Consider the following 14,947-nt stretch of genomic DNA (forward strand, 5'->3'; position numbering starts at 1 on the left):
CACTTGTACATTTCTACATCAAGACAATTTGAGGTAATGGGAACTTTGCCAGGGGAGAAAGGTAATATGTTAAAATACTATGGAGGGGTCAACATTTCAGATCAATAATCTTCTAGTAAAACTCTTTGATTCCTTCCTTGAGCATTTCCCCTCTAAGGCTAAATGGGCTTCCTTCCTATGATCAAGATCCTAATCCTTTTTGAATGGGGAAAAGGGCAGTACCCTTAGATGGGTCAAAGCTCTAACCCTTTTAGGGAGTGAGGAAGGCCACCCAGATCTACTAGATAAGAGGTACTTTTTTTTTTCTAAGTTAGGTTAAGGACCTAAAACCACATACCTAAGACCTTAGCTTTCGTTCTTGTTCTTGGCCCCCAACACCCTACCCTAAAAGGAAAAACCTGGAAAAGGACTTTAGCTCAGAGAAATAGATTTCTTATTATTATCTATCAGTTGAACTAAAACAAGGTGGTTTTTAAAATACTTCCACGAAAAGGTCAGAGTTAGGAGATGGAAAGTTGTGTTTAAGTAACAGCCTGTGAGCAAGAATGTGAAATTAATCTGGAAAGCTTGGTTTAAAGCCTGTTGTAAAGACTTTAATGGCACCCAGGAGAATTTGTTTTATTCTAAAAGCAATAAGAAGCTCATTGAAGCTTCCTGAGCATGGGATTAACATGGTCCAGTCTGTGTTTTAAGAAAATCAGTTTGATGGAAAGTAATGAATGCTGGAGGGGATGTGGCAAAGTGGGGACACTAATTCATTGCTGGTGGAGTTGTGAATTGATCCAGCCATTCTGGAGGGCAATTTGGAACTATGCCCAAAGGATATAAAAGACTGTCTGCCCTTTGATCCAGCCATAGCACTGCTAGGTTTGTACCCCGAAGAGATAATAAGGAAAAAGACATGTACAAGAATATTCATAGCTGCACTCTTTGTGGTGGCCAAAAATTGGAAAATGAGGGGATTCCCTTCAATTGGAGAATGGCTGAACAAATTGTGGTATATGTTGGTAATGGAATTCTATTGTGCTCAAAGGAATAATAAAGTGGAGGAATTCCATGGAGACTGGAACAACCTCCAGGAAGTGATGCAGAGCGAGAGGAGCAGAACCAGGAGAACATTGTACACAGAGACTAATACACTGTGGTACAATCGAAGGTGATGGACTTCTCCATTAGTGGCAATGCAATGTCCCTGAACAATCTGCAGGGATCTAAAAAACACTATCCACAAGCAGAGGATAAACTGTGAGAGCAAAAAAAAAAAAGCAACTGCTTGACTACAGGGGTTGAGGGGATATGACTGAGAAGAGACTCTAAATGAACACTCTAATGCAAATACCAACAACAAGGAAATGGGTTCGAATCAAGAACACATGTGATAACCAGTGGAATCGTGCGTCGGCTATGGGAGAGGGAAAGGTGGTGGAAGAGGGGGCGGGGAGGAAAAGAAAATGGTCTTTGTTTCCAGTGAATAATGTTTGGAAATGACCAAATAAAATAATGTTTAAAATTAAAAAAAAAAAAGAAAGAAAATCAGTTTGGCAGCCATGTGGAGGGATGGCCAAGAGAAAGGAAAGGCAAGAAGCAAGGAGAACACTTAGCAGGCTGTTGGAATAATACAGTTGAGGGATCCAGGTAAAGGCCTGAACTGGGAGTAGAAAAAGATGTAACTGGAGAGAAGGGCTGAAGGACAGTGGAGGATGTCTGTGATGGTTACAAATCTGGGTGCCTGAAAATAAGATGATGTCCTCAAGAAGGAGGGAAGAAAGGGAGGGAAGAAGGGAGGAAGGGAGGAAAGGAGGGAGGCAGGGAGGGAGGGAAGGAAGGAAGGAAGGAAGGAAGGAAGGAAGGAAGGAAGGAAGGAAGGAAGGAAGGAAGGAAGGAAGGAAGGAAGGAAGGAAGGAAGGAAGGAAGGAAGGAAGGAAGGAAGGAAGGAAGGAAGGAAGGAAGGAAGGAAGGAAGGAAGGAAGGAAGGAAGGAAACCTGCCAACTATGTGTCAGGCTCTGTGCTAATCCCTTACAGATCTTACCTCAGAAGTTAAGTGATTTGCCTGAAGTTACACAGCTGGGAGAGTGTCCATGGGGAAATTTGAGCTCAAGTTTTCCTGCTTCCACATCCAGCACAATAGCATTTCATCCACTGCTAAGGGAACATCAGATAATGTTGGAATGCACAAATCATTCTCTCTCTCTCATAACAGTCCTCTGATGTAGACTGCACAGGTATTACTATCCCCATTTTATAGATGAGGAAGCTGAGTCCAAGAGATTAAATGATTGGAGCCCAAGTCACATGGCTTGTTAAATAATTTAAACCTGGTTATTCTGACTCCAAGTGAAATGCCATTTTGTTATTATACAATGCTGCCTTTATCTTAATAGGGGAGTGGCTGTATCTTCAGTGTTTATGATCTGTCTTTCTTATTATCAAGCGTCTAAGCATCTTAATGAGGAATTTCATATTCCTATTTCCAAAATAAAGAACTCAATCCTGCCTGTATTTCATTTGGAGTTAGGAGAACTGTATTCAAATCCAGCCTCTGCTACTTCCTACCTATATGAACTTGGATGAGTCTTGACCTTAGATTCATCTCTAGGGTACAGTTTCCTTACTTTTTAAAAGGAGGGAGTTAGATTTCACATTTAATACAATCTCTCCAAGCTCTACAATTAATCTGAGTGATAAGAATGGTGTTTTTGAAGTCATAGGTCCTGGGTTCAAATTCCACTTACTGCCTGTATAACTTTGGGCAAGTCACTCAGTTTCTCTGAGTCTCAGTATTTTCATGTTCAAAATGAAAGGGTCAAACTAGATGACCTTGAAGATAGCCAAGTAGTGCAGTGGAATAGAGCACTGGGCCTGGAGTCAGCAAGATTTAAGTCTAAATCCAGCCTCAGACACTTCCTAGCTTTGTGACCCTGGGCAAATCACTTCCATCTAAATTTCCCTTAGTTTCCTCAACTGTAAAATGAAGATAATAATAGTACCTATCTCACAGGTTGCGAGGATCAAAAGAGATAATAATTAGAAAGCCCTTAGCATAGTATGCCACACACAGTTGGTATTAACAAATTCTTCCTTTCTTCCCTTCCTTCTTTCCTTCCTTTGTTTCTTTCTCTTCCTTTTTTTCTTTCTCTCTCCCTCCCCTTCCCTCCTCTTTCTTTCTTCCTTCATTCCTTCTTTCTCTAAATCTATGGCACTATGAATTCCATGTTAAAGGGGCTGACTTATTTCCTCCTTGGGCTCCTTTATTGCCCGGTGCATTTGGCTTCGAGTCATTCCTAACAGGGTGGCCCCCTTCTCTAACCTAGTCCCCTTGGCCTGAGTTCACCTCCACTACTACTCAAGGACTCGGCCTCCTGTTTTGGGATACTGGATGATTCACACATAGCTTTCACCTTATAATGAATCTTCCAGGAAGGAAATATGGGGAAGAGGGAAGCAGAGGAGGAACTTATCACTCCTGGTCACATTCTGACCCGAGCATCTTCCCCACTCCTGCCTTCTCCTCCCCAATTCCCCACAGGTCCACCCCAAATCTCTCCTATTCGCTGGTTAGAGACCTGAATGCCTGCCTTTCTGAGCTTTATTCCCTTACCTGTGATGCTTTGTTATTGATCTTCATCCTTCATTTCGAAGAGACCAATGACACCACCAGGGTGATATCTTAGACTTGGATTTAAGTGAGGCAGAGTTGCACAGTCATCAGCCTCACTCTCTTCCAGAGCCATGGAAGTCCAATGGCAAGACAAAAGTCAAAACAATTGATGGTGGCCCAGGATGCAATGGGTGACCCTGGCATCTTTGATGTCAGGCCAAGCTCTTAAGTGCACCACAGCACCTGCTTCAGCCACCTTCAGAGCTGTTGGAACAAATTGTTCTCATTTGCCTCTCCCACTGGGAGAAGTCTTCATACGCTCGGGGTAGACATCTCCCAATTCACCGACGGGTTCAAAGCCTGTTGGTTACCCTCAACCTGATTTAACCCATCTGCTGAGCTGGTTTTACCAGGCTTTGGCTGCTGTGCAGGCACTAGCCTCTCGGAGCCCTGGGTGAGAGCTGGGTGAAAGGTAGACACCGAAGGTGGATAAGCAGCCCTGAGAAGGGCTGGGCAAGCCCTCACTCACGCCAGAGGTTCTGGTCCTCCCTGAACACCTGGTAGATGACTAATTAAAGTTTGTTGGTTTGTTGATTGCTATCTGAAGGCTTCGATTCACCCTTAAAACATAAATACCCTTGCTTACTGTTCTCTGCAGCCAAGAGGCCACTAGTGATCCTTGCTACTCCCCTCTCACTCATTCTTCTGACTTTCTGGGCCTCCACTGAGCTGGTCCTTTGGAAACAGGGCTTGGCTCACATTTCCATAGAGGATATGTCCGGACAAAAGGGTTCCTTGGGCTCTGCATTGTCCCAGGTTTCTATTGTGAGAGAGTAAACACTCAGCTTTAATGCCGGTCACATCTGAGGAAGATTAAGCTGATCTTACTCAGCTCGAAAGATTTACAAATTTCCAGTCGGAGGAAGCAAGTTGATCTTACATTGTATTTTCTTGGATCCAAGGCATTGACTCAGAAGAGAAATGTCATGGCTTTAACTTCATTTTTGCCCCTGTCGGAAGCTAGAACTGATAAATGAATTTATGAGAAAGGGGTCAGGTGGCAAAGCAAACAGAGCACCAGGCCTGAGGGCACGAACACCTGAGTTTAAATCTGGCTTCACATACTTATTAGCTGTGTGACCTTGGGTAAGTCATTGGACCTCTGTCTGCCTTCATTTCCTCAACTGCAAATTGGGTATAATGGCAGAGCCTACCTCCCAGGTCAGTTGTGAGAGAAAATGAGCTAATATTCATGAATTACTTTGCAAAGCACTACACAAATGCTAGTTATCATTACTGTTATTAAACCCATGAGCTAGAATAAGGAAAGAGAGCTGGGGAACATTCTAAGAGCAGTCTCTATGCTCCCAAGTGAGAACCGCTGCTATTCACAGTGACATACAAGTAACCATCAGTCCCACCAGGAAATATTGGGAAATACTGGATCCCAAGATTTCAGGGCTCTACTCTTCCTCCTTGTCCCATTATCCACTTTGGTCCAGTTGGTCGGGATCTGAGGGAGCTCTTTTTATCAGGCCTTAGTATGAATTGTAAGACAAAAGAACAGCAAGGTCAGGTTAAGTGACTTGCCCAGGTTCACACAACTAGGATGTATCTGAAGCCACGTTTGAACCTCGGTCATCTCCACTCCAAGTCTGGCGCTCTATCCACTATGCTACCTAGCTGTTCCTCTTACACCAGGGACTGACATAATTGAACCTCACAGAAATTAGAGAAGATGGAAAGGAGAGAGATTTTCCCAACGCATGGACCCCTGTACCAGACACTTTATACCAAGAAGTAAATTGTTCCCCAGTGACCACCCCCACGCCAGTGTGTAAGGTTATAAGAACACAAAGGTATCACTTAAAGGAATTGTCCTGTGAACATGGAACTCAGAACAGGGTGCTCTAGAAAAACCAGGAAAAGACCAGGAATTCTGGATGGTTTGGGTTTCCACTTTTTACTGGCTACCTTCCCTTCCAGAAAAAGCCTTCTGATAACCACTGTTTTACTTGGAGATGGGGAGAGGGGAAGGACAGAGTTGAGAAGTAAGAAACAAAATGTAAACCTTTAGATTCCAGGTCAGGTTGAAGGGCCAGAATTTGTAGATATGGCGGTTGAGGGAAGAGCCTTCTGAATGAGAGAGTCCCCTGAGAGAGAGGAGGTAAGCAGTCATGTTATGGTGCAACTCCTATGTTAGGTCCCCATCTTTTCCCTCAATAGGGCAGAGGAGGACCTGCCAATTGGCAGCCTCCCAAAGAAATGATTCAGCCTGGTTTGTTTGTTTCTTGATGAGGACCCATGTCTCACCTCTGAGAGAGGCACCTAGATCATAACAGCAGGAGTTGGGGCAGAAGTTAGGAGAGGGGGGAAAGAATGCAGGTACTTTCTTTAGTTGTTTCCAGAGCTCATATAATCATGCTGATAAAGGACATTTACATAGCGCTTTAAAGTTTGCAAAATGTTTTACATACATTGTATCCTTTAGTTTCACAGTACCTGTAAGACAGGTATTATTAGACAGGTCTTAGGATCCCTGTTTTACATATGGGGAAACTGAGGTTCAGAGAGGTTAAGTGACCCAGCTATAGTCACCTAACTAGAAATTATAATAGTTCTATAGGTGAAAAGGCTCTTAAAGGTCCTCTAGTCCAACCCCCTCATTTTACAGATGAGGAAACCCAAGTCCAGAGATATAAAGTGACTTGTCCTAGGCCACACAACTAGTAGTCTTTAAATAGTCCTAAAGTTGGAAGAGACATTAAAGGTCATCTAATCTAACCCCCTCACTTCACAGATGAGGAAATTAAGGCCAAGAGAACTTAAGTGGTTTGCCCAAGGTCACATTGGTAGTAAATGGCAGAATCCAGTGGCTAAAACCTGTGTCTTGTGTCTATAAGTTATGTAGTCTTTTTCTCTCTCTCTTCTTCCTTTTTTCCTCCATTTTTTTCTTTCTCCATTTCTTTTTTTAAAACCTTTATTTTCTGTTTTAGTAACAACTTTAAGACAGAAAAGTCAATAAGAGCTAGGTAATTGGGATTGGATGGCTTTCCCAGGGTCACACAGTTAAGAAGTGTCTAAGGGCAGATTTGAACCCAAATCTTCCCAACTGGTTCTCCATCCATTCTGCCACCTACTACCTCTTTCCTTCTTTCTTCTTTCCTCCCTTCCTCTAAGGAGATGTTAGAGGTGAGGATGTGATCCAAGTCTTCATGGCTCCAAGTCCAGTGGCTTTCCATTATTCTATGTTTCCCTTTGTGGTACCTGAAAGGAAAAACTCATACACACTATTAATAATCAATAGAATTTTTTTGACTTGTAATGAAAGAAGATATTACTGAATACAAATTCAATTTAATTTTCCTATAGGGATTCTTTTATACAGAAAAGCAACAAAATCAAAAGAATTCTTACTCTATTCTGATTGCCTATACTCCCAATGTTGTTGCTAACACAGAAAGTAAGGTTAAAAAAAAAGAATCATCTGCCTTTATAAGATACAGGTGACATTACTAGACACTGAAAGCAGGATATGATTGACATATAATATAGAGAATTAGAACAGGATATAGCCCAGTGGTTCTCAACCTTTCTAATGCCCTGACCCCGCGATACAGTTCCTCATGTTGCAGTGACTCCCAAACCAAAAAATTATTTTGGTGGCTACTTCGAAACTGTAATTTTGCTACAGTTATGATTCGGAATGTAAATACCTGATATGCATTATGTATTCTCATTGCTACAAATTGAGAGGTTGAGAACCACTGATTATAGATGAAATGTATAGATAGTTAACTATAGAAAGAAATATCCATTCAAACAGGATATAAGCAATCTTCTTTTTGCTTATCGGAGCAAACTACACAATCCTATCAAATCCAAGATGGGAGACAGCTAGCTGTCTCAGTGGAGAGAGAGCCAGGTCTGGAGAAGAGGAGTCTGTCATATGGTAGACTTTGGGGATGCAGAGACAAAAAGAAAACAATCCCTGTTCTCAAAGGGCTTCCATTCCAAAGTGGGACACAAATACAATATAGGAAATCACTCCAGTGTCTTTGACAAGAAAACCCCAAATGGGGCAGCTAGGTAGCTCAATGGTTTGAGAGCCAGGCCTAGACACAGAAGGTTCTAGATTCAAATCTAGCTTCAGACTCTTCCTAGCTGTGTGACCCTGGGCAAGTCATTTAACCCCCATTGCCTAGCCCTTACTACTCTTCTACCTTAGAATCATTGATTTTAAGATGGAAAGTAAGGATTTTTTAAAAAGAAAAGAGAGAGAGAGTTACTTTGATTCAAAGTCAGTTAATTCTACTTCGTTCTAAAGAGGTCCAAGAGGAGGACTCAAGGGCTTGGCACAATGGAAGCACAAAGCTAGCACCAAAAGCTCTCCAAGACAGTGGTAGGGAGAAACCTCACTCTGCAGGCCCTATTGAACCCCAATTCCCTTCATTGGCCAGAACCTGAAGTGACCTCTGGCTTGAGGGATTCCCCTCAGGTGCTATAGTTTCATTTGGAAAGTGCAGTCACTGAAAATATCTCTGTTCTCATGCTTAGAATTCACACAAGCCAGGAATTCCCACGTAGGTTTGGGAAAGCTGCCAGGCCTTGGGGTTCCTGAGACCCACTGCCTTCCAAGTCACTCTGAAATCCATTTCCCCAACCTAGACGGGAAAGCATGTATCCGTTTTGCATATGAACAATCAATATTGTTTGCCATATATAAAAATAGACAAAAGATATTCAGTTTCTCTTTCAACAAGTGATGATGTTATTCACTTCAAGGTCTCTGGTTCCCTACCATCCTCTCACCACCATGGGCAGTGGAGAGGAGGAGAATGGAAAATTTTGGCCTCTTCCTTGCTTAACATTTGTTTTAGCTACAGGTCTGTGTGAGGCTTCTTAGTTTTGCTTTGTTGATTAACCACTCAGCTTTCCTTTTGTAAGAATAGATTTTAATCTCCCCAACAAAAGGTGCAAAGCCAGACAACAGCCTTCTGAATACTTAAGCTGTTTTGCCTTGTTCCAGGCCCTGCATCCTTGTGCTGTCACTTACACAAATTCCCATCACCAGAGATTCTCTCACCAATATTGCTCTAGCAGGTGGGGATTGAGGCGGGGGGAAATTTCCTACAAAGAGGGCTTTTTTGAATCATCCAGAATCTGGGAAAAGAAAAAAAATGTTAGGGCAGGTTCAGTCAAAACCCAGCACCTGGCAACAGGTTTCCAAAAATGCACTACAATGTAGCCACTTGATTCTCTCCCTAACCCTTAGTTGAGTCCAGGGAATGCAGTGCCTTGAGCCAGGATCCTGGATCATGTGATGGGTTGAACCACAGGGCACAAAGAAGCAGGAAAGCAGGCACTTGAAGCTGAGACTTGTGAAGCAAGTTTTAAGGGGAAATATTTAGAAAACGTTACTTTTCTTTCCCTCTTCCTTCCCTCCCCCACCCCACCTTTGCCTTTTAGCCAATCATTTGGATATGGATGTACATAGACATTCATCCAGGTGAGTTTTATTGATGGTTTCTTAAACAAAGGTGTGTGGGCGTGCACATACACATATAGACATTTCTTTAAGTGAGAGCTTTCTGTCCTTACAACCTTGTGCTTTGGCACCCTGGTGGTCACTGGAGAGCAATTCATTTCTTGCTGTGCCTGTAAAGTGTCTGGTCCAGGGGTCCATGGGAAAATCCTTCTCCATCCTCTCCACACTCACTCATCTCTATGCGGTTCAGTTATGTCAGAACCTGGTGTTCTCCCAGCTGACCCTGTACTAGAGAAGACAACAGGGTAACTTAGGAAAAGTAGAGCCTTGAAATCCAAGGATCCAGGGTTTTCCAACTTCTCTTGTAGAGCTGATGCTTCTATGTGGATAAGGGATAAGTATGTGTGTGTGTGTGTGTGTGTGTGTGTGTGTGTGTGTGTGTGTGTGTGTATAGCCTTTGTTTAAGAAGCCATCACCAAAACTCACCTTGAATTAGGTTAAACAAAACTCCCTAAAAGACAAGTCAGAGAAGACAGGCTGCCCACAGGGCTCCATCATCAGCCCCCTGTGACTCTGCACAGGCTCCACAGGTTGGGAGGAACTACAAGGACAACAAGCCAGTCTTTCTTTCAGCTTTAATGGCCCTGCTAGTTAAAGCTCTACATTTTACTTGTTGCCAGGTTGACTAATGGAAAGGCATTGGCTAGGCAGCTGAAAAACACCAGGGACAGTGTTTGATTTCAAAGTGTTCAGACGAAAATAAAAGTATTTAGATTTATTATCCTTTTCTCTTTGGCTGTGGCAATGAACTGGTGTAATGAGGCGAATGAACTCTTTGCTTTCTAGCTCCCAAAATGGGTCCATTTCTAGCCAGCTCCAGGGATACAGTTTGCCAAGTGGAATAAGGAAGACCCATTGGATATAGGATGTGGAGAGATTGAGGGTACTTCCTGAGTCCTGCTCCTAGGCCAAAGTCTTTGTTTGTTCTCTAATCTTCAGTTTTCTTGTTTGTAAAAATGAAGGGTTACACTAGGTGACCTCTAAGTTCCTCTCCAGCTTCAAATTTTTGCTAAGATGATGATTTCCAAACTAGGTTCTACAAGTGGCCTACTTTGGACCAGAAACGATCTGAGGCTGGAGTTGAAGAGGGAGAACCTCCCTTAGTTACCCCCAAAACACATACATACACACTCCTGGTCTTGCCTGGGATGCCCAGGAAATAAGCACAACCAGACATACCACTGTTGGCTATAGAATTCTACACCCACACTCAACCCTCCCACCATGGCATCCTGGATACTCTGTATACATTTCTAGAAGTACAATTAAGCTAACAACTGGTGAAGAAAACCAATTCAATTCAACAAATGTTTATTAAGTGGATATTATGTAGCAGATACTGTTCTAAGCACTGGGATTATGATGATGTAACCGCAAACCCTAGGCTTATCCTCAAGGACCTCTGAATCAAATAAATAATTGTGATTTAGAAGAGTGAGTTCAGTGTAAAATAGTGATCCAAGCAACATACTATGAAAAATCTGAGGAAGGAGACACAGCTTTCACATGGGCCCTAATTCCAGAAGTAGATCCTAGGTTGTCACCATTAAGAATGGTCCTCAGGGAGGGCAGCAAAGTGGATCAGTCATTGAGAACCAGGCCTAGAGAAAGATGGAAGGTCCTGGGTTCAAATTTTGCCTCAGACATTGCCTAACTGTGTGATCCTGGGTAAGTCACTTAAACCCCATTGCTTAGCCCTGATTAATCTTCTGCTTTAGAACCAATACACAGTATTGATTCTAAGACGGAAGGTAAGAATATATAGATATATAGAAATATATGAATAGTCTTCATACTTACAGCTCCACCAGAATGGGTCTTGTTGATGTGAGCTATGTAAGGACCATGAGGAAAAAAAGAAGAGAAAGAAGGGTGGGAGAGAGGGAGGAAAGGAGGAAAAGAAGAAGGAAGGAAGGAAGGAAGGAAGGAAGGAAGGAAGGAAGGAAGGAAGGAAGGAAGGAAGGAAGGAAGGAAGGAAGGAAGGAAGGAAGGAAGGAAAGAAGGAAGGAAGGAAGGAAGGAAGGAAGGAAGGATTCATGGGAGACAAGATCCAAGCTCCTAGAGAAAAGAAGCTCCTCAGAGTATTAGCTTGAGCCTTTAAAATCTTAAACAGGTCAGATGTATAGTGAATTCTGAAACCTATAAAATATAATAAGTGAGTTCTAAGCCTAAGGGCTCAGGTGGGTCTTCTCAACATTCTAGATCAGACATTCTTAACTTTTTTTGGTGTCATGGATCCCCTTGACAATATGGTAAGGCCTGTGGACATTGTTTTGGAAAAATGCTTTTTAAAAAGTGAATACAATGAAATATATAAGATTACAAAAGAAATTGATTATATTAAAAAAACTCATAAAAATGCTTTTTTCAACAAATAAATTCATGGAACCTAAATTAAGAAGCCCTAGAGTCTCTGTTTTCTGGGCCACAAGTTAGGGCTACAGTCGTGGGGGCCCCAACTTAGATATTTTTTCTTGATTGAGCTTTGCTCAAGCAGTGAGATAAAACAGGGGTTGGAAAACAAAAGGAAAAGGGAAAGGCCTCACTATATTGCATCTGAGAGATAAGGAAGAGAGCAAAAGTACACAGGGAAGACATCAGTGCCCAGAAAATGAGATTCTTGGTCCTGAAACTCCCAGGATATCAAGGGAACTCTCGTATGACATAAGAAGGAAGACTGACTTCACATCATCTACCTTTTCCTCTAGCCCTGGTGCTGGTTACAGAGTTCCGGAAAGACAAGCTTAGAGGCAGGTGACTGTAAGTACAGCCTTATGAAATGGCTAATGAAACATTCTCTGCCCAGTATAAACTATTCTTTCTGAGAAAAGTAGGATTATGGCAGGACAGCTGAAACCATTTGACTTTGTTCTTAGCTGCTTGTGGGCAGCACTTAAGAGACAAAAGAGTGCTGTTCTTGACCTAACAGGCATGTGCCAGCTGAAAAACAGCAGAGGGTGAGAATGGGCTGAACATTATGTCAACAGGAGGACTGAGAAACCAATGTATCAGATATGTCCAAATGGGGAAGAAGAGATTCCAAGATGGGGAAGAGTGAAGAGAGGCAATCTGGGAGCCATAATGAATCCTCAAACCAAATGGATCCAGCCTGCTTGAAAACATCTTAGTGAAGGCTAGATTTGGGATTTTCATAGAATCATTATTTTGAAAAGAACCTTGGGATCATCTAATCCAACTTATACCTGAACCCAGAGCCAGCAATAGGGATATTTTCACTTGAGACAAAAAGAATTTAGTAGAGGTAGCAGAAAAGAGCAGGCAACAGCAGGGAAGATGATAATCTAACTAATGAAAGCAGTTGAGTGGGAGAGAAAATGGTCCAACTCTCCTCCCCTAGTAGGGTTTGAGGAAAATGCATTCCAGCAAGGACATCCACAGCTGAACTGATTTGGAGTGAATGACCCAGGGACTGATTGACAGGACCACCAGTTAAGGGAGAAGATGGGTTGCCATGGGAATAAGTACAGCTCAGATGTGCACTGCCCTAGGGGAAATCCATTCCCTTTGTCTTAATTGTATTTCTGAATAAAGGATTGGTATAAAAATCCCTTCCAAATGATTTTCTAGCCTTAGTTAGAAGGTCTCTATTGAAGGAGAACTCACTGTCTGCCAAGGAAGCTTTACCATTCTACTTTTGGATAGTTCTAATTTAATCAATCGATCAAGAAACATTTATTAAGCACTTACTTTGTGCCAGACACTGTGCAAAGCTCTGGGGATACAAAAAGATGATTCTTGCCCTTAAGGAACTTACAATCTTATAGGGAAGGAAGTCAACATGCAAATAAATATATTCAAAGCATATTTATATATGTGTGTATATATATACATATCTATATACACACACAGGCATATATATGGCAAATAGGGGGAAATTAACACAGAGAAGGCAGTGGAATTAAAAGAGGTTGAGGAAGGCTTCTTGTACATGGTAGGATTTTAGGTGGGCCTTAAAGGAAGTCAGGGAGGTCAGTAGTCAGAGAAAAAGAGGAAGAATATTCCAGGCATGGGGGTCTGCCAGAGAAAATACTAGCAGCCTCAAGATAGAAGGTCTTGTCTGTAGAACAGCCAGTAGTACACGTTAGGGAGTAAGGTGTAAGAAGACTAGAAAGGCAAAAGAGGGCTAGGTTATGAAAGGCTTTGGATATCATAGAGTGTTTGTATTTGGTCCTAGAGACAATAGGAAGCCATTGAAGTTTATTAAGTGGGGGGATAGTGACATAATCAGACTTGCTTTTTAAGAAAGTCACTTCTTGTTTAAAGTTTTTCCTTATATTGATCTAAAATCTTCTAACAAGATAACAAATCTTCTAATCTAACATGAGTGGGTGGCCATTCAAAGCACTGTGCTAGGCACTGGGAATTCAGACTTAAAAAAAAAAAAACCCTATTCCTAACCTTGTTGAGTTTATATTTTTATAGATAGCTAACTGGCACAGTGGAAAGAACACTAAACTTGTAGTCAGGAAGAACTGTCTTCAAAACTATCCTCATATATATATTAGCTCTGTGACCCTACACAAGTCATTTCACTCTTATCTGCCTCCATTTCCTCAACCATAAAAAAGGGGATAATAACATACTTATATCCCAGGTTGTTGTGAGAATCAAATTAGATAATATTTATGAAGGGATTAGCACAGTGCCTGATACATAGTGGGTGCTAAATATATTCTCTTTTCCTTCCTCCCCCTAGACTTTACTGGGCATGAGAAAATGGGTTATATCCCACCCTCCTCACTATAGCCAATCATCAGCTTATCTCCAATACAACCACACTACCTCTTCATCTACTATTGATTGCCACTCTATCCTCATCTCCTCTTTCCACAGTTGGCCTTCCTCTAGCCAGTTATAACCTAATTGAGGTCCCAGTGCCCATATCAGCTGCTACTCCTCAGACAAACTCATGGCTTCCAAGATCTGTCCATTGGTGGCCTGTCTCCATGATCCATCCAAAGTAGTAAATGATGCCTAAGAAGCCCCAATCCTCTCCTCTCCTCTCCTCTCTCTCTCTCTCTCTCTCTCTCTCTCTCTCTCTCTCTCTCTCTCTCTCTCTCTCTCTCTCTCTCTCTCTCTCTCTCTCTCTCTCTCTCTCTCTCTCTCTTTCAAAGCTTGTGCTTTTGGTAAAGTGCCGCAGGTGTGAGTCTCTGGCTCTCTTTGCCCTGCTCACTTGACTGAAAGAATCCTTTTTCTTTTCCCTCTATTTTGATTATTGTTAAAATCCCATGTATTTTTTAATACTAGGACTATTTATTCATCTTTACTCCTACAGTGCTTATTCTTTTTTCTAACTGATAAAGGTATATAATCAAAAATGTTTAGAGACCACAATCCTCAGGGAAAGCGAGATGGCATAGTAGATAGAATGCCAGGCCTGGAGTCAGGGAGTCTCATCTTCCTGAATTCAAGTCTGGCCTCAGGCACTAGCTATGTAATGTAAGCCTGGGCAAGTTACTTACCCCTATTTGCCTCAGTTTCCTCATCCATAAAATGAGCTGGAAGGAGAAATGGCAAACCATTCCAGTATCTTTGCCAAGAAAAACCCCAAATGGGGTCACAAGGAGTTGGACAGAACTGCAAATAAAGGAATAACAATAAAAGCTCAAACTTTTTTTCAACTGATAAAGGTGTGTATAATCAAAAATGTTCAAGGATGACTGTTCTATACATGGGCTGAGAGGAACCCCAACTAGAAAGGTGATAGTATGAGTAGTGAGAAGGGAGATTATGCAAGGATGCTGATGTCACAAGTCATGGCTACTGATTGAATCTACAG

General features: G+C 42.1%; 1 protein-coding gene across 2 annotated transcripts in view; it reads left to right on the forward strand.

The window, feature by feature from the left end:
• SCNN1B (sodium channel epithelial 1 subunit beta) overlaps positions 1-14,947 on the forward strand; it is a 93,494-nt gene that overhangs the window by 14,326 nt on the left and 64,221 nt on the right. The window contains exon 1 of one of the 2 annotated variants that reach the window (XM_001377767.5): positions 11,852-11,907. The exons of the other annotated variant lie outside the window; for it this stretch is intronic. The gene's annotated coding sequence lies outside the window, so the exon portion shown is untranslated. Of the gene's footprint in view, positions 1-11,851; positions 11,908-14,947 lie in introns of those variants that run through there. 2 annotated transcript variants of the gene reach the window in all.

This window comes from Monodelphis domestica, chromosome 7 (assembly GCF_027887165.1).
Source record: "Monodelphis domestica isolate mMonDom1 chromosome 7, mMonDom1.pri, whole genome shotgun sequence".
Classification (NCBI taxonomy): domain Eukaryota; kingdom Metazoa; phylum Chordata; class Mammalia; order Didelphimorphia; family Didelphidae; genus Monodelphis; species Monodelphis domestica.